The sequence below is a fragment of the Notamacropus eugenii genome, chromosome 3 (genome assembly GCF_028372415.1).
Source record: "Notamacropus eugenii isolate mMacEug1 chromosome 3, mMacEug1.pri_v2, whole genome shotgun sequence".
NCBI classification, from domain to species: Eukaryota; Metazoa; Chordata; class Mammalia; order Diprotodontia; family Macropodidae; genus Notamacropus; species Notamacropus eugenii.
Window position 1 is genome coordinate 419,838,117 of NC_092874.1, and position 23,369 is coordinate 419,861,485.

General features: G+C 38.6%; 1 long non-coding RNA gene across 1 annotated transcript in view; it reads right to left on the reverse strand.

Annotated features, from left to right (window-relative positions):
- Window positions 1-16,679: 16,679 nt before the first annotated feature.
- Window positions 16,680-23,369, reverse strand: part of LOC140497342 (uncharacterized) — a 180,438-nt gene continuing 173,748 nt past the window's right edge. Inside the window, exon 3 of the long non-coding RNA XR_011964626.1 lies at window positions 16,680-20,770. This is a non-coding gene — a long non-coding RNA (uncharacterized lncRNA). The remainder of the gene's footprint in view (window positions 20,771-23,369) is intronic.

Below are 23,369 nucleotides of genomic sequence, written 5' to 3' on the forward strand. Positions count from 1 at the left end.
AAACCAGTTGTTGGGGAAAGGTTGCTATGGCAACTCCTCAGACCCGCCTAGCTTTCATCCAATAGAACTTTTCCCTTTCGCCGTCTCGCTTTCACAAGTTTGGCTCCAAGCGGCTTTCGTTCTCCTCTCTGCTGCCTGCGCAGACTCGGCGAAAGTTTGAATCTCGCGGGATTTCGCGGCGACCTGCGCTATTCCTCCCTGCTGTGTCCTTTAAAGGGATCAGGAAAGAGGCCTCTAGGCCTGTTTCTGCCCGTCGCCACCACGATGCCTCCAGGCCCCGTTCTCCAGATTATGAAGCTGTGGGGCTCAAGGCACCCTGCTGTGGAGGGCGTCAGTGACTGCCCTTGAGGGGGGCATATCAGGAGCCGGGTGAAGGAAGAAGAACGTCCAGAACCCTCGAGCCGGGCAGAACCGACCGCGCCGTGATGTGGACCCGGTGGAAGTTGTTTCTTCTTACATCAAACAAAGGAGGCCTCGAGAGGGGAAGGGACTTTCCCTTTCCATCCTGTCCTCCCCCCAAACGAACGAAGGAAGGAAGGGGGGGCGGAAACAAGCATTTGTTTATTGATAGAGGACAGGCACCGCCCGAAGAATGGGAAAGGCGCATCCCTCCTAGGCCGTACCGGGAGGAGCGATGTCCAGATCCCCGACTGGACTGATCAATGGGATCCGGCGAAGCAAAATACAAACAGTGATTTAGCGGCCTTTATATAACATCAGGCCCGCATCTCCCCCGGCTACCTGCCCCCTCACTGTGGGGTGTTCATTTGAAACCCAAGATCGATCATAGGTAGCAGTTCAGTCAATCATTATGAATACTTACAAACAGAGGTGGATGGGGGGGGGGGGGGGAGGGGGGCAGCCAGAGAGTTCTTCGGATCCCAGCCGAAGAACCCCAAAATCCCCGTGGTAATAATAGAAAACAGGCAGGAGGAGCCAGAGGGAGCATCGCCTCTGAGGGGTGGAGAGGTTGGGCTTTCTGCTTAGTGATGCGTTTCGGAGTTAAGCCCGTTTGTGTATCGGTAAGGCCACAGTATCTTCAGTTTTGACTCGGTGTCTAAAGTATAATCGTACGTAGGTCACCATGGCTAGGCTTCCACCTTTGGCAGTGTTTAAGTTCTTGTGGCTTTTCACTTATGACTACTTCAGGACTTTTTCCCCTGTCAGTTCCATACATAGGCTAAATGCTTGAGATAAAGAAAGGCAAGAAAAGCTGGTCCCTGTTCTTAAGGAGCTCACAGTCTTACGGGGGAAGACAATATACAAACAACTGTACAGCAAGCTGTATGAAGGATAAATTGGAGATAATTAAGACAGTTAATAGCACAAAGGCAGTATCAGACACACTGGAATTCATAAGACAGTCTTAGACTTAGAGCAGGAAGGGACCAAAAAGTCACATGGGACAGCAGAAGACCCAGAGAAAGGAGGTGACTTATCAGTAAATATTAATTAAATGCCTAAAATATGCCAACCAAAGGATGAAATGGTAAAAAATGAAATAGTCCTTGCCTTTAAAGAGTTTATACTCTAAAGAATGTACAGATATAAGTATGTATTTAATGTATACAAAGTGAATGCAAAGGAATTTGGGAAGGGAGGGAAGCCAGCAAAAAGGGAGCTCAGACAGGAGGGGTGGGAATTAGAAAAGGTTTCATGTAGAAGTGGCAATTGACCTGAGTCAATAAACAAAGTCAAGAATTATACTAAGGAACTAGACGCACAAAAAAAGGCAAAAGCAAGTGGCTGCCTTGAAGGAGTTCATGTTCTAATAGACCTTGAAGGAAACCAGAAGTGGTTTAGAGATGGAGGTTAGAAGGAACTGCCTTCTAGGCATAGAGGTCGACCAGTGCAAAGACAGGGAGAGAGAGAGAAGAAAGGGGTTGAACTCAGGTTAGAGTTACAGTTAGAAGAGATCTCAGTGACTGCCTAGTCCACCTCATACACTATAACATACATGATGTCCTTCAGTGAGGGTGAACACACCAGTCAATCATATAACAACCATTTATACTATAGTATAAATAATAAACAACCGTAAATACTATGGGCTAGTCACTATGATAGATGTTGAGAATGTAAATACAAAAAGGTAGTTCCTTCCTTCAAGGAGCTTATATTCTAATGGAGGAAGACAGCACATCAAAGGGGGTTATGGTAGCAGTCAAAAGCAAAGCCAGAACAAGAATGAAAGCCTGCTTGGCCTTTCCCCAAAATGGAGGCCAGGAGGAACTTACCAGTTGCGCAAGGGAGCCACAGGGAAAGAAGGACAAGACAGCCCATTCTACTTCTGAATAGTTTTATTAGGAAGGCTTCTGACATCAAGCCTAAATTTACTTCCACAACCTACCGATCTTATTCCTCTAATTCCTCTTCTATACGACAGGCTTTTACATACTTGAAAGACATCAATCAAATTTTCCCTTTGTCTTCTATCCAGGGTAAACCTCAAGTTGTTTTTGTTTGTTTTAACTAATCTACTATGAAAAGGCCCCAAAATAATTAAGGCTGTCTTTACCATCCTAGTTAACCTCTTCTGGTATCACTTCCCTTATCAGACTGGTGCCCAGAACTGAGCAGTGATCCAGAAGTAGTCTGCCTGAAGCAGAGTACAGAGAGACTGTCTTTTTGAAAAAAGGGTCCAGATGATGGAAAGGCATCCCATTGAAGAAAGGATGGGGGGGGGCAGGGCGGGGAGCTGTAGAAGGCACTTGTTCCACCCTGCTCTGTGGCACTCTCATGCTGGCAGGGATAGAGAATAGGCCCCTTTGCTGTCTGGTTCCTGTCCCTGATGGAAACTGAACAGCAAATATTAACTGACAAATCTATGAATTTTTCTCCCACTAGAAGACTCAGGCATAGGACCAGAATTAATGGTCCTGTGTTTTAACGTTTAGGACAGTCATCAAACTGTTTACATCCAGCTTCCTCTGATCTATTTTGGTTAAGGGAGGAGGAGAGCATAGGTTTTTTGACAGAGCATAAAGAAAATCTAAGAATAGGTGATTTGATAAGTAGATTGAAGACCTATTCTGACAAGTACTTTGTTAACTATTTAACCCAATCTATTAGGACCTTGTAATCCATACCAAAACCATGCATTTCTTTGGCATCTCCTTTCAGCACCCAGATATTTCCTTGCCTTTTGGGGAAAATTGTTCTCTGAAAAATAGGACAATTTTAATCTTACCTACTTCAGTTGGGAGAGAACTGGCAAACTTATGTAGCCTGTCTCAGTATCCTTAGAAATGTGTTTAGATGTTCTCTCTCCTTTCATGGCCCACTCTGCTTGTTTGGGAGGATTTGATCGGGGGTGAGGGAGGGACAAAGGTATCAATTGGTAGGGCAATCTGAACCTTTCCAACTGGCAGCATCTTGAATTTGTCCATTTTCCAGGTTATATAATGACCTTTATTTGAGGATTGTCTTCGTAGCCCGAAGCAGAACCTCCTAATAGAAGGGGTGAGTTGGTCAAGGCAAAACTTTCTAAGTTGCAATCCACATGCTCTATTTGCTGTCTGGGCTCACTAAAACAATTTAAGTTTAAATTTAAGAAGTTTTCCTTACTGGCACTCACATGAGGCTACCCTCTGGGTCTTGTAAAATGGATTTCTCCAGAGTAGGGGTGAATGGCTTTTGTGAATGACTGGGTTACTAGGCCAGGCCTATGATTCATAAACTGTAGGATGTCTCTAACTGTGGCAGAGTCTCCACACTGTGTCTATTTGTGTATATCCCCTGGTCTTAGTGCTCTCTTATCTCCACAGTTAGCACTGTTGATCCATTGTTCCCCAGAGTAGGTATGAATCTCAAAGGAGTTGTTAGCAGATGCTAGTTTACATTTTAGTTTGGAGGTTGGCAAACACTGGCTGAATCATTGTTTCTACTCTTACCTTTGCTTTGTAATTTATTCACTCATTCAATGTGACCAGCAATAGGCTGAAGTCATAAAGAGACAGACTTTCTCAGTGGAGGCAAGAACCCTTGCTGTCAGAAGTGGAGGCCACCAGATAACCTTGGCATGTCAATCAATTGCACGTTGTAGTTAAAGGAGATTAAAACAAAATTGGATCCTGGGTGACTTAGTAGAGTGGTGACAACCCTTAAAGTAGATAAGGACCATAATCCTAGGCAGGAAATTTCCTCTTAAAAAAATATTTCTTTGTGGAACCACTTTCCTCAGAAACTTGTTGCTCTTCTGTGCCTACCTAAGTACCTTCCCATCCCCCCACCCCTGAATCTTCTTTATTTTCTCTTGTCTATGAATTATGTTCCATCAGGTTGGGAAGAGAAGGGAAGAAAGTAGTGGCAGTAGACTGGCTTCCTCACAGCATTAAGAAAAGCCACTGCCAAGTTCCTAGACTCAGAGGTTGAGAATGAAAGTTGCTGGAAAAATTCCAGAAAAAAAATGTGTAAATGCTGGTTTGCTAGTTATCTAGGTTGAAAAGAGTTAAGCATGTAGACAGGAAAGTGACAAGTCATGTAATTGTGAGTCTCTTCCTTCTCTCCCTTCATCCGTGGTTGACTGCAGCAGTGTAGGTGGGTGAACAGAAGAAAAAGAGAAAGAAAAGTGTTATTTGAGTAAAAATTTGAAAAAAAAAACTTTCCCTCTGCATTCATGAATTATGGTCAGGTTTTGGCATATTAAAGGACAGACAAGAAAGAAAGGGGAAGTGGGGAAACCTTTTCCCCTCAGATAAAAGAGAAAAGTTCACTTCACTAATTAGTGAAGTGAAGTGAAGGTAGGTTTGAGAGCTGTGTCAGTGAAAATTTCAAGGTGAAAAGAGGGAAGAGGCATGCACTTTGGAATAGACTGGCACTTAAATCTTTCCTGGCTCACTAAAAGGTGAAAGGTTTGTGTGAATCGAGAAAGAATCAAAAGGTAATTCAGTTTGATTGGAATAACTAGCTAGAATTTAGGGAGTCTTGCAAGCTATGATTAAGTACTGGTCAATTTTAAAACAACTTTTAAAATTGTGATGTGTATTAAAATTGAAAACTTGACTAAATTATATAAGATTCTTAGAAGAAGAAATTGTAGAGAGCTCTGGGTAAATTGATAAGCTATAGGTTCCTTCCAAGATTGTGGAACTGAGATTTGAACCAAATTAAAACATGCTCTTAAGTGTGATGATTGGAGTAGATTAAATCTTAATATCAGATTGCCATTTTTATAATCTTTGTCAGTGAATTGCCTGGAAATAGTGGACTCCATAATATGAAATGATTAGAATAAGTAGCATTTGTGTAAATTATAATACCACAATCTATCAAAATCATAACCCCAGATTCTGTGTAATGCTATTTGAAACATAGATGCAGGTAATTAAATTCGCTCTTGTCACATTTTAAATGAAATATGTCTCTCCTAATTTGATTATTGAGATAAATTAGAGTTTATTATACTATTTGGCACTAAGACAAATTGGGAAAATATATAGATCTGAAATTTGTTAATTGAATGACCTTAAGCAAGTTACCTCACTTTACTTCAACAGAGTATAAAGTACCTAACACAATGCCTGGCACAGGGCAAATACTATGTATGTCTATTATTATTAGTTCCTTAATTAGATGTAACTAGCATACAGTGTCAATGGTCATGAGATGCCTGATTTTCTATATAAAGTAATTTGAAAATGCATTCAACAGAATTAGAGTCACCTGATTGGTGATGAGTTTGTTTCAAGTTTCAAATACATAACATTATTTAAAATTGGTAAGCTTTTGTATCAGTTATGTCAAGCAACTTTTCATAATTTGGATGTTATTAAAGTATGAACTGAAAGAAATTAAAAGACTAGAAAAATTGTTTAAAACCAGTAATGTCATTTTATCAGCCCTGCTAGTTCTGTCTTATAATGTTTTGTAATTTTCATTTAGAAAACTGGCTATTTTGAGGGGCAGAGCCAAGATGGCAGAGTAAAAGCAGGGACTTACATGAGCTCTCCGCCCCCCCCCCCCCCTCCAAATACCTGTTAAATAATGACTCTAAACAAATTCTAGAGCTACAGAACCCACAGAATGACAGAATGATACAAATCTCCAGTCCAAGACAACCTGGAAGGTTGGCAGGAAGGGTATATCACATCAGGCTGGAAGTGAAGCACAGTCCAGCCTGGCTGGCACAGACAGGACTGGAGCAGGTCTTAGGAATGAATCACCGGCTGCTGTGGCAGTTTCTAGACTTCTCCACCCACAAACACCAAAGATAGCATAGAAGGTCAGTGGGAAAACTCTGTCGGGCCTAGGTGAAAGAGGGAGCGTGGTCTGGTGGAAGTCCAGCCCCAGGATGGAGGAGGTAGTGGCAGCAGCAGTGGCTGCTTCTGGAGCTCTGAGCCCACAGATGGTGAAGGATCGAGCAGCAGAACAGCACATCCACTCCCACCCACTGGAAGCAGAGTCCTACCTTGAAGGTAGGTTCCCTACCTGGGAAGATGAACAAACAGTGTAAAAACATTTCAGGACCATAGACTCTTAGTTTGGTGACAAGATCAAAGTATACAACCAGAAAAAGACAACGAAGTCAAAGCTCCTGCATCCTCCAAGAAAAATAAAAATTGGTCTCAGGTCCTAGAGAGCTCAAAAAGAATTTTGAAAAATAAGAGAAATAAGTCCCCAAATGCTGGCTGGGAAGACCAGGAGGCGAGGTGGGTGCGAGGAGAACATTCAGAGGTCAGGCTACTGGTTGGAGAAAATGCCAAGAAAAGGGAAAAGAAATAAAACTATTGAAGGGTACTTTATTGGAGAAAAGACACTTCCTCCCTTCCTTTCTGATGGGGAGGAACAATGCTTGCCATCAGGCAAAGACACAGAAATCGAGGATTCTGTGTCCCAGCCCACCCAATGGGCTCGGGCCATGGAAGAGCTCAAGAGGAATTTTGAAAATCAAGTTAGAGAGGTGGAGGAAAGACTGGGAAGGGAAATGAGAGGGATGAGGGAGAAGCATGAAAAGCAGATCAGCTCCCTGCTAAAGGAGAACCAAAAAAATCTTGAAGAAATTGGCACCTTGAGAACTAGCCTAACTCAGCTGGCAAGGGAGGTGCAAGGGGCCAATGAGGAGAAGAATGCTTTCAAAAGCAGAATTAACCAAATGGAAAAGGAGATTCAAAAGCTCACTGAAGAAAATAGATCTTTCAAAACTGGAATGGTACGGATGGACGCTAAGGACTTTTCGAGAAAAACAGATATCTCAGAACATACCGCGCAGATTCGAAAAATGGAAGATAATGTGAAATATCTTATTGGAAAAACAACTGACCTGGAAAATAGAATCAGGAGAGACAATGTAAAAATTCTGGGACTACCTGAAAACCATGATCAAAAGAAGAGCCTAGACATCATCTTCCATGAAATTATCAAGGAAAACTGCCCTGAGATTCTAGAACCAGAAGGCAAAATAAATATTCAAGGAATCCGCAGAACACCGCATGAAAGAGATCCAAAAAGAGAAACTCCTAGGAGCATTGTGGCCAAATTCCAGAATTCCCAGGTGAAAGAGAAAATATTGCAAGCAGCTAGAAAGAAACAATTCAAGTATTGTGGAAATACAATCAGGATAGCACAAGATCTGGCACCCTCTACATTGAGGGATAGAAGGGAATGGAATAGGATATTTCAGAAGTCAAAGGAACTAAGACTGAAGCCAAGAATCACCTACCCAGCAAAACTGAGTATAATACTTCAGGAGAAAAAATGGTCTTTCAATGAAATATAAGACTTTCAAATTTTCCTGATGGAAAGACCAGAGCTGGAAAGAAAATTTGACTTTCTAACACAAGAATGAAGAGAACCATGAAAAGGCGAACAGCAAAGAGAAATCATAAGGGACTTACTAAAGTTGAACTGTTTACATTCCTACATGGAAAGACAATATTTATAACTCTTGAAACATTTCAGTATCTGGGCACTGGGTGGGAGTACACACACGCACACATGCACACACGCACACATACATAGAGACAGAGTGCACAGAGTGAATTGAAGAGGATGGGATCATATATTAAAAAAAAATGAAATCAAGCAGTGAGAGAAATATTGGGAGGAGAAAGGGAGAAGTTATATGGGGCAAATTATCTCTCATAAAAGAGGCAAGCAAAAGACTTATTAGTGATGGGATAAAGAGGGGAGGCAAGAGAAAAACATGAGGTCTACTCTTATCACATTCCACTAAAGGAAAGAATATAATGCACACTCATTTTGATAGGAAAACCTATCTCATAATACAGGAGAGTGGGGGACAGGGGCACAAGCAGGGTGGGGGGGAGGATGGAGGGGAGGGCATGGGGAGGAGAATGCAATACGAGGTCGACACTCATGGGGAGGGAAAGGACCATAAGAAAATAGAAGTAAAGGGGGACAGGTTAGGATGGAGGGAAATATAGTTAGTCTTATACAACACAACTAGTATGGAAATCATTTGCAAAACTAAACAGATATGGCCTATATTGAATTGCCTGTCTTTCAAGGGGAAGGGGTGGAGAGGGAGGGAGCTAAGGAGGTTGGAACTCAAAGTGTTAGGACCAAATGTAATGTTCTTTCCACTGGGTAACAAGAAATACAGGTTAAGGGGTCAAGAAAGCTATCTGGTCCTACAGGACAAAAGAGAAGACGGAGACAAGGGCAGGGAGGGAGGATAGAGGAGAGAGCAGATAGGTCACAGGGGCAATTAGAAAGCTCGGGTTTGGGGGGGGGAGGGGATAAAAGGGGAGAAAATTTGTAACCCAAAATTGTGTGAAAATAAATGTTAAAAATTAAAAAGAAAAGAGAAATAGAGGAAGAGAAGTGAGAGTGAAGTAAGAAAATCATGAAAAACGAGTCTACAGCTTGCTAAAAGAGACCCCAAAAATGCTGAAGAAAATAGCACCTTAAAAATAGACTAACCCAAATGGCAAAAGAGGTCCAAAAAGGCTATGAATAGAAGAATGCCCTAAGAAGCAGAATTGGCCAGATGGAAAAGGAGGTCCAAAATCTCACTGAAGAAAATCCTTCAAAATTAGAGTGGAGCCAAAGAAGCAAATGACTTTATGAGAAATCAAGAAATTATAAAACAAAATCAAGAGAATGAAAAAATAGAAGACAATGTGAAATATCTCATTTGAAAAAACACTGACCTGGAAAATAGATCCAGGAGAGATGATACAAAAATTGTGGGACTCCGTGAAAGCCATGATGAAGAAAAGAGCCATGCTATCATCTTTCAAGAAGTTTTCAAGGAAAACTACCCTGATATTCTAGAACCAGAGGCGAAAATAGAAATTGAAAGAATCCACCAATCACCTCCTGAAAGAGATCCCAATCTCTTTCCTATTCTAGGAATCCTGTAGCCAAATTACAGAATTCCCAGGTCAAAGAGAAAATATTACAAACAGCCAGAAAGAAATAATTCAAGTATTGTGGAAACACAATCAGGATAACACAAGGTTCAGCAGCTTCTACACTAGGGAATCTGAAGACTTGGAATATGATATTCCAGAGATCAAAGGAGCTAGGATTAAAACCAAGAATCACCTACCCAGCAAAACTGAGTATAATACTTCAGGGGGAAAAATGGAATTTCAGTGAAATAGAGGACTTCCAAGTATTCATGTTGAAAAAATCAGAGCTGAATAGAAAATTTGACTTTCAAACACAAGAATCAAGAGAAGTATGAAAAGGTAAACAGGACAGAGAAATCCTAAGGGACTTATTAAAGTTGAACTCTTTACATTCCTACATGGAAAGATAATATTTGTAACTCATGAGATTTTTCTCAGTATTAGGGTAGTTGGAGGAAATATAGATGGATGGATGGATGGATTGATAGAGATAGATGGCACAGGGTTAGTTGAATATGAAGGGATATCTAAAAAAATAAAATTAAGGGGTAAAAGGAAGAAGAAGAAAGGGAGAGATAGAATGGGGTAAATTGTTTCACATAAAAAAAGGCAAGAAAAAGGTTTCACAATGTAGAAGAGGGAAGAGATGAGAGGGAATGAAAGAACCTTACTCTCATTGAATTTGACTTAAGGAGGGAATAGCATACACACTCAATTGGTTATCTTATCCTAAGGAAAGTAAGGGAGAAAGGGCTGGGGTGGGAGGATGGAGGGGAGGGAATGACAAAAGGGAGAGGCAGATTACAGGAGAGGGTGGTCAGAAGCAAACACTTGAAAAGGGACAAGGTCAAAGGAGAAAATAGAATAATTAGGGGACAGGATAGGATGGAGGGAAATAAAATTAGTCTTTCACAATGTGACTTATGGAAGTGTTTTGCATAACTACACATGTATAACCTATGTTGAATTGTTTGTCTTGTCGATGAGGGTGGGTGGGGAGGGAAGAAGGGAGAGAATTTAGAACTCTAAAGTTTTAAAAACAAATGTTAATTGTTTTTACATGCAATTAGGAAATAAGACATAGAGACAATAGGGTATAGAAATTTATCTTACCCTACAAAAAAATAAGGGGAAAGGGGATGAGTGGGGGGTGATAGGAAGAAGATCAGAGTTGGGAACAGGGTAATCAGAAGGATGGTAAAGTGTAAAACGACTGGAAAGATTGTGTGTGTGTAGGGGAGGGGCAGTTATGGAGGGCTTTGAATGCCAAGCAAAGACTTGCATATATATGTATGCATGTATATACGTAACCTTGTACAAGGTACTAAACCCCCTGGGAAGACGAGGCAATTGGACTTCATGGACTCCGACTGACGTCTCTTAGCTTTAGCTCTTTAATCCTGTGTTTGTGGCAGAAGAGGCAGCATTAGCGTGACAATGCTCATTTATAATGACCCACAAGGTTTAAAGTAAAGGGGAGAATAGTCAATGAGACCAAGACAGATTTATTCCCCCATGCCCACCTCTGAGCTGGAGAGAGCCATTGGTTTGTTAGATTCCTCTGCATAGGTCTCCTCATATGGTATAATTGCTGTGATCTGGTCTAGATAGCAATACCAAACCAAAGGCCTACAGAGCTATTGTGCTGACTTTGTTATATGCCGGTGAAACATGGACAGGCAATTCTGAGACTGAATCGCTTCCATCTGAAACTGTCTTAGGAAGATTCTGGGGATCACCTGGCAGAATAAAGTACCAGATACTGAGGTCCTTGCTTGAGCTGAACTGCTAAGCATTCAAACTGTGCTTTAGAGAGCACAACTCCTATGGGCTGGCCACGTTGTTTGAATACCAAATGTATGCTTGCCAAAAAGATTATTTTATGTAGAACTTGCATGGGGCAGGTGAGCACATGGTGATCAGAAGAAGTGATACAAGGACACTCTCAAGGTCTCTCTCAAGAACTTTGGATTTGATTGTGCGACATGGAAGACACTGGCACAGGACCTCTCAGCATGGCATGCCTACATCAGAAAGGGTGCTGTGCTCTTTGAGCAAAGCAGAATTGAAACAGCACAAAGTAAACATAGGATGCGCAAATTTGGAGTAACCACTCCAAATGTTCACATGGACTATCTGTGCCCAATCTGTGGTAGAGCATTCCGAGCAGCCACAGTTGTACACATTGAAACTTCACTTTATCATGGTGATGTCACTTTGATCCTCTTCGAAGATGAAGGACAACAACCAACCAACCAATGATCTAGTCTACAATTTACCACACTCTCCCTCCCCCCCAAAAAATTCTGCTCTCCATAGAGCCTTGCAGAATTTGGTGCTTGTTAACATATTATTTTGAAAACTATCCACATGACTCTGTTCACACAGAGACTTCAGGGCCTACAACCTTCAAAACATCTCTTGAACACAACACTTCTATCTCTCCTCTGACACTGCTGCCACCTTGATGCAGCCCCTTATCACCTCACACCTAGACTATTGCATTAGTCCACTGGTTTATCTGCCTACCACAAGTCTCTCCCCATTCCAGTCCTCTCTCTACTCAGCTGTCAGTCACTTATCGGACCATGTCATTCCCTCCTTCTACTAAATTAATTCTGTTAGCTTCCTGTTACCTCCAGGATCAAATATGCAATTCTTTGCTTGGCATTCAAAGCCCTCCATAACTGCCCCTCCCCTACACACACACAATCTTTCCAGTCTTTTTACACTTTACCATCCTTCACTGCTCAATGCAGTGACACTGATCTCCTTGCTGTTCATTAAAAGACCCTCTACCTCCTGACTCTCTGGACCTTCTCACTGGTTGTCCCCCATCGTTTCCTTCCCATCTCCACCCCTGATTTCCTTGGCATTCTTCAAGTCTCAGCTCAAATCTCACTTTCTATAGGAAGCTTCTTCCTTCAGTTGATTGTCATCAAATTTGTCTTGTGTACAGTTTCTCTGTTCACCGCCGTTCGCATATTGACCCCTCCATTAGAGTACAAGCTCTTTCAGAACAGGGACTATTTTTGTTTTTTGTTTTGCCTTCCTTGTACCCCTAGCACGCAGCACAGTGCCTGGCACATAATAATACTTAATAAGTATTTTTGAATGACTGCTCTCTTCGTATGCTCCTCCTGTGTTCTCTTCTGATAACGCTGATGTAAGAATCAGCACCAGCTATAGTTAGTTTGATGAATATATTGGCCCTGTAAACTCTGAGAGACTCATCTCCTCAGATCTACTTAGTAGGCTCCTAAATTTCAGTGCCTAGTTCTCTCTATCCTGATAACTGGATATCCAAAAGCAAGGAGGGAATTTGATAATGGACACACCTCCTGCTTTGTCTAACCCTTCCCACCTCCATTCTGTGTCATCAGTAGAAAAGAACTGTCTTCCTTGTTCTGGATTCTCCTGACTCTTGAGTCAGGTCATATTCTTTCTTGCATTCTTGCTACCTATTCCACTTCTCAGAGGGCCTTGGCAATTATGTAGCAATGACAGCACCCTCTGAGTGTCAGGGACACCTAGACACTTGGTTTTGTTACTTTGTGATGCCTTTGTCAAGTGATATTGTTATTATAGAAGTAGTCTGATATAGTAGATACAGTGCTATCTTCTCCAGACAGTTTCTGGGAGACTTGTCTTTTAAATCATCTGGGAATTGTGATGGCTGATAAAGGAAATTTCCACCACCCACTTTGAAATCATAGATCCTTCTTTATTTATGTATCATGGTTACCTGTGTTAACTTGGAGGCTTCAACCTAACCTGCGGCAGCTAAAAGGTGTAGTAGATTGAAGTCACCGTGACTGAAGTCAAGGAAATATGATTTCATATTCAGCCTCAAATACTTCCTAGCTATGTGACCCTGGACAAATCACTTAACTACTGTCTACCTCACTTTCCTCAACTGTAAAATTTGGGGATTATAATAATAGCACCTATCTCACAGAATTGTTGTGGGAATTCAATGAGTTATGCTAAGTGTTTGGGATACAAAGAAAGACAAAAACAAGTCTAAAATAGTATTCCTAATCATGGAAACATAAGAAAATGTGGTCATGAAAATGGACTCAAATCTCTCTACTTTCAGCATTGTTGGATCATCCCATTCCATTATTATTTGTGCAGTTTTTACTTCTAATCATGGCAATACTAGACAAATGAACCATACTTTTACTTTCTGTATAAAGTAGAGCAGTGTATTTTTGGCTTTTAGAAATATTTTATTAAATAATAGTATTCATAGCCCCAACAAGATGTGAGACCAAGAATAAATTCCCCAAAGGGAAATTTTTACTCTTTAATCACAAAATCAGGAAAGTCGTGTCAAATACACTACAGAAGTATTTGTACCTCTAGAAAAAAAGGTCTATCTCCTCATTGACTTTATCTTTCTTCCTCTAATGTTACCACTCTTCCCATTCAGACCTTCCCCTCAGTAAATAATTTTAACTCAACAACAACGTCAACATCATCATCATCATCATCATCATCATCATCATCATCATCAAGTAACAATAAAGTAACTAATTCCAAAAAGTTAGATGAAAACTGAGAAAGCACATTCTTGGTCTATGTCTAGTATCCTGTATTTAGGCCTGTTCTGTACAAGTATAAGGGATTATTTCTAGTAATTGGAATTTCATTACTTTTCAAAGTGCTAGAATTTATGCCTATAGGTGCAAAATGCATCCCGGCTCTTGAAGCCTTTTGTTGCAATACCCACTAAAGCCCACAAGGTGGTGACACTATCCCACAAAAGCAGGCTCTGAAAGAATTGATGCTCTCCACTTTCAGCTTAGTTCTGTGTGACCAAGGAAATGAGATTTCAAGAATTGTTGTACTTTTGATCTTTATGTAGGAATTAAAATACACTTTAATTATATTTTAAAATGCATCAAAATACATTTTAATTAAAATACTTTGAATCATGTAGGAACTGAAATACATCAGACTTGCACAATTTTTATCCGCCAAAACACATGATCAAATCAAAGGTGAAATAAAAATGAGGAAGAATACACTATCCAGTCCTGCCAACTCTTTACTGCAACCAAAGAGAAAAGGAAACTGGGGAAAAAATAATCTTGGAGTGTCTTTTCTTCTGGGTATTTCCTTAGCTAAGGCTCAATTGCAAAGAAGGGGTATAATAAATTTCTGCCCAGACCATTTGGGGAGAACTGGATATATGTTAAAGGGAGCAAGGTGGATTAGTGGATAAAGGTGCTGATCCTGGAGTCAAGAAGATCTGAATTCAAATCTAGCCTCAGACACTTCACTTACAAAAAGTGTGACTCTGGGCAAGTCGTCAGTCTCTGCCTAAGTTTTCTTATTTATGAAATTGAGATAATAATAGTTCCTATCTTCTCCAGGGCTGTTGTGAGAATAAAATCAGATCATATTTGTAAAATGTTTTATAAACCTTAAAGTGCTAGATAGCTGTTAGCTATTATTTGGGAAATTGGTCTTCATCTCCTTGACCATTTCACAGAACCTTCAAGTCAGGGAAGACCTTAAGAGCTATATGATGCAGCCCATCTCTGATCAAGTTTCTTCTTCTACATTATACTCAGAAAGTGATCACTCAGCCTTTGCTGGAAGCCCTCCAGTGAGGGGTAACTAAATGCAATCCATTCCACTTTAAGATAATTAATTTTTATGATTTTTTTTCTTACACTAACTCTAAATTTCCTTATTTCCAGCTTGTACCCACTACTTCATGTTTTATCTTGTGAACCCAAACAGAGGAATTCATCCAGTGAGAAGTTAATGGAAACAGCGTTTAGAGCTGATCATTTAGCTCAACATTCCGTTGGATATAGAAATCCATCTCACCCTATAAGAAATTAAAAAGGGATAGAGATAATAGAAGGGGGAAGAGGACTGATAAAAGAGAGGATATATTGGGGAAGGTGGTGATCAGAAGTAAAATATTTATGAGGAGGTAAAGAGTGGGGAGTAAGAGAGGGAGATAAGTGAAAAATAGCATGAAAGGAAATACACAGTTATAACTATAAATGTAAGTGGGATGAACTCACCCATGAAAAGGAAGTGGATACCAGAATGGATTAAAACCAGAATCATACAATATGTTGTTTATAAGAAACACATTTGTAGCAGAGAAAAGATAAGAGGCTGGAGCAGAAACTATTATGCTTGAGCTGAAGCAAAGAAAGCAAGGGTAACTGTCATGATCTCAGACAAAGCAAAAACAAAAATAGATCTAATTAAAAGAGATAAAGAAGAAAACTACATCTTGCTGAAAAGTACCATAGACAATGAAATCATATTAATACTAAACATATATGTACCAAAAGACATAGCATTTAAAGTTTTGAAGAAGTTGAATGAGTCATAGGAGGAAACAAATGGTAAAACTGTACTAGTGGGGGACCTCAATTTTCCCCTCTCAGAGCTAAATAAATCTAACCAAAAAATAAAAGTTAAGCAGATGAATAAAATTTTGGAAAAGTTAAATAAGATAGATCTCTGGAGAAAATTGTAAGGGAATATACCTTTTTCTCAGCAGTACATGAGACCTACCCCCAAACTGACCATATATTAGGACATAAAAACCTCACAATTAAATGCAGAAAAGCAGAAATAGTAAATGCATCCTTTTCAGATAATAATGCAATAAAATTACATTCAATAATGGACAATGGAAAAAGATTAAAAATTAACTGGAAATTAAATAATCTAATCCTACAAAACAAGTGGGGCAAGGAACAAATCATAGAAACAATTGATAATTTTATTAAAGAAAATGACAACATTGAGACAGTATACCGAAATTTATGGGATGCAGCTAAAGTTGTACTTAGGGGAAAATTTATGTATATAATTGCTTATATCAACAAAGTAAGAGAAAAAACAGATCAATGAATTGGGCATGCAACTAAAGAAAACTAAAAAAGAACAATTAAAAATCCCCAATTAAACCCCAAATTGGAAATGCTGGAAAAGGAGAGATTAATAAAATTAAAGTAAGAAAACCATTGAACTAATAAATAAAACTAGAAATGATGAGAAGGCAGATTTCAGAAAAACCTGGAAAGACTTACATGAACTGATGTACGATGAACAGAACCAGGAGAATGTTGTACACAGTAACAGCAATATTGTTTGATGAAGAACTGTGAATGGTTTAGCTATTCTTAGCAATACAAACATCTAGGATCGTCCCAAAGAACTAATGGTGAGAGCATACTATCCCCCTCCAGAGAAAGAACTGAGAGTGACTGAATTCAGATTGAAGAATGCTATTTTTCACTTTCTTTTATTTTTTTTCTTTTATTTGAGTCTTCTTATACAAAATGACTAATAGGAAAATGTTTTACATAATTGCACGTGTTTAACTGATTGCTTACTCTCTCAGGTAAGAGGGAGGGGAGGGAGGGATAGAATTTGGAACTCAAAACTTTAAATAAAAGCAGTAAAATGTTGGGGAGAAAAAAATTTTTCACTGCAGGACCTTGACAGTTTGTCATCTAGTCTCATATCGAATCCTTCTAGGTAGTGCTTGTAGTCAAAATAGCATTAGATTAGCTGTGGGAGACATACATTCTAGGCTTGGTTCAACCACTTACTAGTTGTATGACTTTGGGCAAGTTACTTTGGAACCTCCCTGGGACACAGTTTCATTTTATATAAAATTACATTAATTATTAATTATCTTCCCTTCCTAACTCTTAGGGTTGCTATGATCAATATTTTAAATGGCATCTATAAAATGATAAAGTTTTATAGAAATATAAACAATATTTCAGTAATGGAGTGCTCACTATGTTTCAAGGCAAAAATAACCCCAAAAGAGGATTAGGAAGCATCCAAAATTAGTCTTGCTCTCTGAGTAAATTAAACAAATCTTATAGTACTTAAAAGGGTTTTCAGATTTATTTTTCTCACCTGATGCTCACCACAATCCCGTGAATTAAATGATCAGGCCAGATTGTTTTTTTTCTTAAAAATGTATCTTCTTTGTTTTAAATTTTATTTTATTTTTACCAATATTTCTTTTATATCACTTTCATTTCGAGATATATCTGTTCCTCACCCTTACCGCTCACCAAACCATCCATAGTGTTAAAGATTAAAAAAGAAGGAAAGAAAAAGAAGTTCAAACTAACCAAATTCATTAACCATTTCTTTCAGTACATACTATATTCCACACTCATAGTCCTCCACATCTATAAAGAATGGGGAGGTACATTTTTTTCATCTCTTGAGTTTTATAGTGATGCAGTATACAGTTTTTTTGTTGTTTTTTCAATTTGCATTGTTGCCATCATTATGTATATTGGGGTTAGTTGTTTACTCTGCATCCGTTCATGTATCTTCCTGTGGTTTTTTGAATTACTCATTCATCTCTTTTTTAATGAAACAGTAATATCCTATTACATTAGTGTACTAGCTTATTTGTCTACTCTTCACTTGACACCAACTTTGTTTCCAGTTCTTTCCTACAACAAAAAGTATTTCTATGAATATTTTGATTTTTATTTCTGGCTTTGTATTCCTTGCATTTTTGCCTTGGAGTAGGATCTCTAGGTCAAATATTATGAAAATGGTTTAGTCACTCTTTTAGGAAAACTCCAAATTGCTTTCCCAAATGGTTGAACCAGGCAGGACATATATTTTTTTTATTTTTTTTTAAATTTAATTAATTTGTTTTCAGTTTGAAACAATAACTTCCATAAGTTTTATATTTTCTCCTCCTTCCTGTTCCCTCCCTCCCCAAGATGGTATGCAATCTTATATGGGTTCTACATATACATTCTTATTAAACACACTTTCACATGAGTTATGTTGCATAGAAGAATCAAAATGAATGGGAGAAACCATGAGAAAAAAAGCAAAACATAACACAACAGAAAAGAGTCTGCTTCATTCTGCATCAGGACATGTATTTTTACCCCCATTTGATGCATGAGAAAACTGAGGTCCTGAAATATGGAGGTAATTGTAGAACCAAAAGCAGAGTCCAGAAGTGCAAGGATATTATTCCACTGAATATCTCAGCAGGTTGTACTGGATTCCCTGATGAAAAGATACTGGCCCAAATGTGGTAGAAGGAAGTTTTATTAGCAAACAAGAAAACCAACAATGAGGAAATATTACATGGTAAGTAGTAGTCCAGTGACCCATATTGTCCAATAATGAGCATATTCCATGTTGCCATAATCCCCGAATGCAGAATTCTTTCATGGTGATGGGTAGACCATCTCTTGTGTCATCCCTCATTAGCAGAAACCACTGGGACATGATAATTTTACCACAATCTACTTGAATGGCCAATCCTGTGTAGTCACTCTGTCTTCCCATATGGGTGAAACTATTTTCTTGTCTAGTGCTTTCTCCCAACCACCCATCTCTACAATTCTCCCTTAGATATTTTGGGTGTTAACAAAGGCAACTTGAGCATTCTACTTCATGATCCAGCTCACTGATTACAGTTCTGGGCAGTGTGAACATCTCTTGCAATGAAATGACAAATGAAGATTCCCCCCCTCTTTAATTTCAAGGATATTCCACCATATCACCCCTCAATCTCATAAAGGAAGAGAGTTGGAGCTAGTATCTCCTCATAGTAGGACTGAACCTTTCTCTTCTTGAGCTTTCCTCTGTTATTTACTACAGAGAAGCCAAAGCAACTTTTTAACTAGTGAGGGTGACGGAAACTGTACCCCAACCCTTGTGTCTTCCATTCTTTAGTCTCATAGGTTGAATACCATAACCTTCCAGAAAGGCTTGGATTAACCACAAAAACCCTGTCTGTTTTATTTCTTCATAGATTGGTAAAAGAGGAAACTAATACGAGAGATCTGCTGTTTTCTTCCTACAGTGGGAGTTTTGGGAGGCTCTCTCCCTAGGGGCATAATCATGAGCCATCTATAAATTTCCCAACTAAATTTCCATAGACAGCAATATTATGAACTTGGGGCTTTTTAAGATCTGCCTTATCAAACAGGAGCCTAATATAGTGACCCCTAGGGTTACATAATAATGGCTGACATGTAGGTATATAATGTCTTAAGGTTTATAGCTAAAGTCCTCTGAATTCATTCTCTCATTTTCTTTCATTCTTTTAAAAAATTTTCTGTGTAGTTAGTTTCAGTAATTGAAATGCCATAATAGCTAGCATTTATATAGTGCTCTAATGTAGGTGAAGTGCTTTCCATATATTATCTCATTTGATGGTCATAACAACTTCATGAGATAGTTGCTATCATTATCTCCATTTTACAGATGAGGAAACATTGGGAGAGGTTAAGTAACTAACCCAGGATAACACAATTATTATGCCTGAGACAGAATTTGAATTTGATTCATCTTGATCTCAGGTCCTGGTTCTCTGGTTCTATTCACTTGAAAAAGGTGAATCACAGAAGTATCTAGTAGTTTTCCTTTGAACACCAAGAAAGCACCATGACCGCTTATGCACATTGTTCACCATCTCCCAACCATTTGCTTTATACTTATACGAAGGTCCCATTGAACTCTTAAATGTCTATTTCAATGTAACCTAATATAAAATGAAAGCATTTTGCAGCATTCCACACTCTATTTACTTCATGCATTATTTAGATTGTCACAATGACCTTATGACATAGGGGCAGGAGTAGGGGATTTTGAGCATGACTGGACATTAGAAATCATCTAAAACTTAAGCAGTGACTGGACAAGCACTTGTATGTTGTCAGTGTAATGATTTTGGGGGTATGTGGGTTGGAGTCAGTGGTCCCTGAAATCTCTTCCGATTCTAAAATTCTGTGATCTAGTCCAATCTTCTCATTTAACAGATGAGACAAATGAGGTGAAGAGGCTTGTTCGAGATCACATGAGTAGTAAGGAGAAGGGCTAGCATGGGTACTGAAGTTTTATGGTTCCAAATCCACATCTCTTCCCACTATTCCATGCTTAGCCTCTAATTAGGATCAAGTGGAGAGTATATAATCTAGGGTTGGGTCAAATGTCCCCCCCTTTTCCATTCCTATTCAGATAAATTTGCCAAGTAAATTATAGCTCTTAATAAATGTTTATTAATTGATTGACTTGATTATCCCTCCCCATTGAACACATGAAGAAACAGGCTTAGAGAGGAAAGTTGAGTTGTCCATGGCTACACATCTACTGAGTTTTCTATTTGTGTGACCTTAGGCAAGTCATTCAGCTTCCTTGGGCCTCTATTTTCTTATGTGTAAAATATGAGGTTTGGCTTCTTATGTGTGGTCCTTTCCAGCTCTAGAATCCTATGATCCATTAAGAGCCAGAACCAAGACTAAAGGTCATATCTCCTGATTCCAACTTCAGGGCTCTTCTTCTGTACAGACTTGACACTCACTAGCTGTGTGACCTTGGGCAAGTCACTTAACCTCAGTTGCCTCATCCTGGGTCACCTCCAGTCATCCTGATGAATATCTGGTCACTGGATTCAGATGGCTCTGGAAGACAAGTGAGACTGGTGACCTGCACAGTCCTCCCTCACTCAAAACAAAGTCAAGTGCAAGTCATGTCATTATTTCTCTGATGGCATGGTCTTCTTCGGCAATGAAGGACGAATACACACACACACACACACACACACACACTCACACACACACAAATGTTTTGGTTCTGTCTTCTGTGTGGAAAGTCTGTTAAATTTTGTGATTCAGAACTGTGCTGGCATATTCATAGCCACTGTAGGCACTGTGAATATTGTTTTGGTTCTACAGAAGCCCAGGAATATAAGAGTTTAGGTAAGACAGGCAGACAAATTTTAATAGTTACCCAAAATTCTGTTGAATTAGTCTAATTATTCTGAAAAACAATTTGGAACTATGTCCAGAAAGGCAGTTAACTATACTATACTCTTGGATTGAGCTATCCCACCACTAGGACTATACCTTAAACAAATGAAAGAAAAATATTTATGGTAGTTCTTGTCATCATAGCCAAAAGTTGAAAACTAAGGCATTGACTTCCTCTTGGTGAATGGCTAAAGAAATTGTGATATATGAATGTATTGGAATATTATTATACCTAAGAAATGATGAAACAAATAGTTTAAGAGGAAATGGAGAAGACCCCTATAAAGTGTCATAGAGTGAAATTAGCAGAACCAGGAGACAATTATCCAGTGATAACAACAGTATACATAAAAATAATTTTGAAAGACTTTAGCACTGTAATTGATGCAATGATAAACCACAAATGATTTACTCCTACTCATTTCCTGATATAGAGATGATAAGCTTAAAATGGAGAAAAAGACATATAATTTCTGATATAACTGATGTGGGAATTTGTTTTGCTGGATAATCTGGCTATGTATTGAAGGCTTTAGTTTTTATGCTTTTGCTCAAAATTATGTGAGCACATTGAGGGGAGAGAAGGGAGGAGAATAGGAAGGACAGATAAATAAAATGCTTACTAACTGAAAAAAATAAAGATAATAAACATTAAAAAAAAAAGAAAGATGACATTTCCTCACGCTAGAACAAGGGTTGGCAAACATCCATAAAGGGTGAGATAGAAAATATTTTAGATATTATAAACCAAGAGACAAAACTGAAGATATTATGCACTTCAGTAACAAGAGAGAGAAAAATTTCCACAAGAAATTTAGTGACAAAATTTAAAATATAATAATAATAATAATAGAGTGTAATTTTAGTAATACAGGTCTACAAATGAAAAGGATGGAATTCTTTCTTAAAGCAATAACATTTTGCTTAATTGGGACTCAAAGTTAATTTTCTTTGTCATTATTGAAATCAATTGTGAATGTTCATCTCTTAATGCTGATCTATAATCGGAGTTTATATGTTTCATCTTTGAAAATGCCTTTTCACATAAATACGTTCTACAAAATATTGATATCACTCCCTAAGCATATGATTACAATGGAACATGTTTGTTACTTATACAGCATTTATATATTTTTTTATTTTATTCTGTTCTTTGTTTGATATTTTCTTTGTAGCAAGTTGTTACATTGCAGATTAAGAACTTTCAATTGATAATTAGGTAGAAGCTCCTAAATTTCACAATTTAGTGGATTTTTAAATAAGGAATTTTTGTGTGCACTTGCATCAAGGTCGGTAAAATGTTGCTGGAACTGTAGTTTGAGCTCAGAAAATATATTTATTGCAAATTTGTGTGGAAATAGAGATCTTGCTTCTTGTTTTAACTTTTGACAGCATGGAAAATGTGTAAGCAGCTTGACATTACTTGTGATTTCAATATTAATTTTCTTGAAATTGACTTTACCACAGTCTAAGTTTCACATTTTAAAATGTTTGGGCTTACAATTTTAGACTGAATTCATTAACAATCATTATCAAATTTGCAGCAAAAGCTAATTTCCAAGCCTTTCAGTATTCAATATTGTTGCTGAGGGCAGTCCTTATTCAAAAAAATTCAGTCTTGGCCCTGAGCTCAAAAAATTGCTATAAAACTTCTTTTTCCTCTTTCTATTTTGACATAATCAATATGTACTGGTAATAAAAATAAAATACCATTGTAGTATGGCAATATATGCAACACTTGAAACACTGTTGAGTTATAACTATGTCACTGCAATTTGTAGTGTGCTAAGTCCCAGTGCAAAATGATGAGAGAGCCACATATGCTCTCTGTCACAACTACTCAACTCTGCAGTTCTATATGCCACAGAGAATGCATAAATGAATCAGCTTGGCTGTGTTCCAATAAAACTCTATTTAAAATATGTTTAAAAAATTCTTAGCTTGCAAACCATACAAAAATAGACAGCTGGCTAAATTTAACCCAACAAATGTGATTGGCTGACTCTAGCCCTAGAATCTAAGCAAACCCTCTGAGTGCTTTGAAGTATGTACAGGAATTTGTTGTCAGTCAACAGTTTCATGGGATTTGTATCCGGAGTGACTAGCCTGGAAGCCAAGATAGGGAACCCTGAACAGAAGCATGTTGTCTAACTCTGTGCTCTATACAATAAGATCTGTCAATGTCCTGACTTACCTAAGATCACACATTTGGTGAATTGTGGGGTTGAGAACATATTTTAGCATCAGCTCC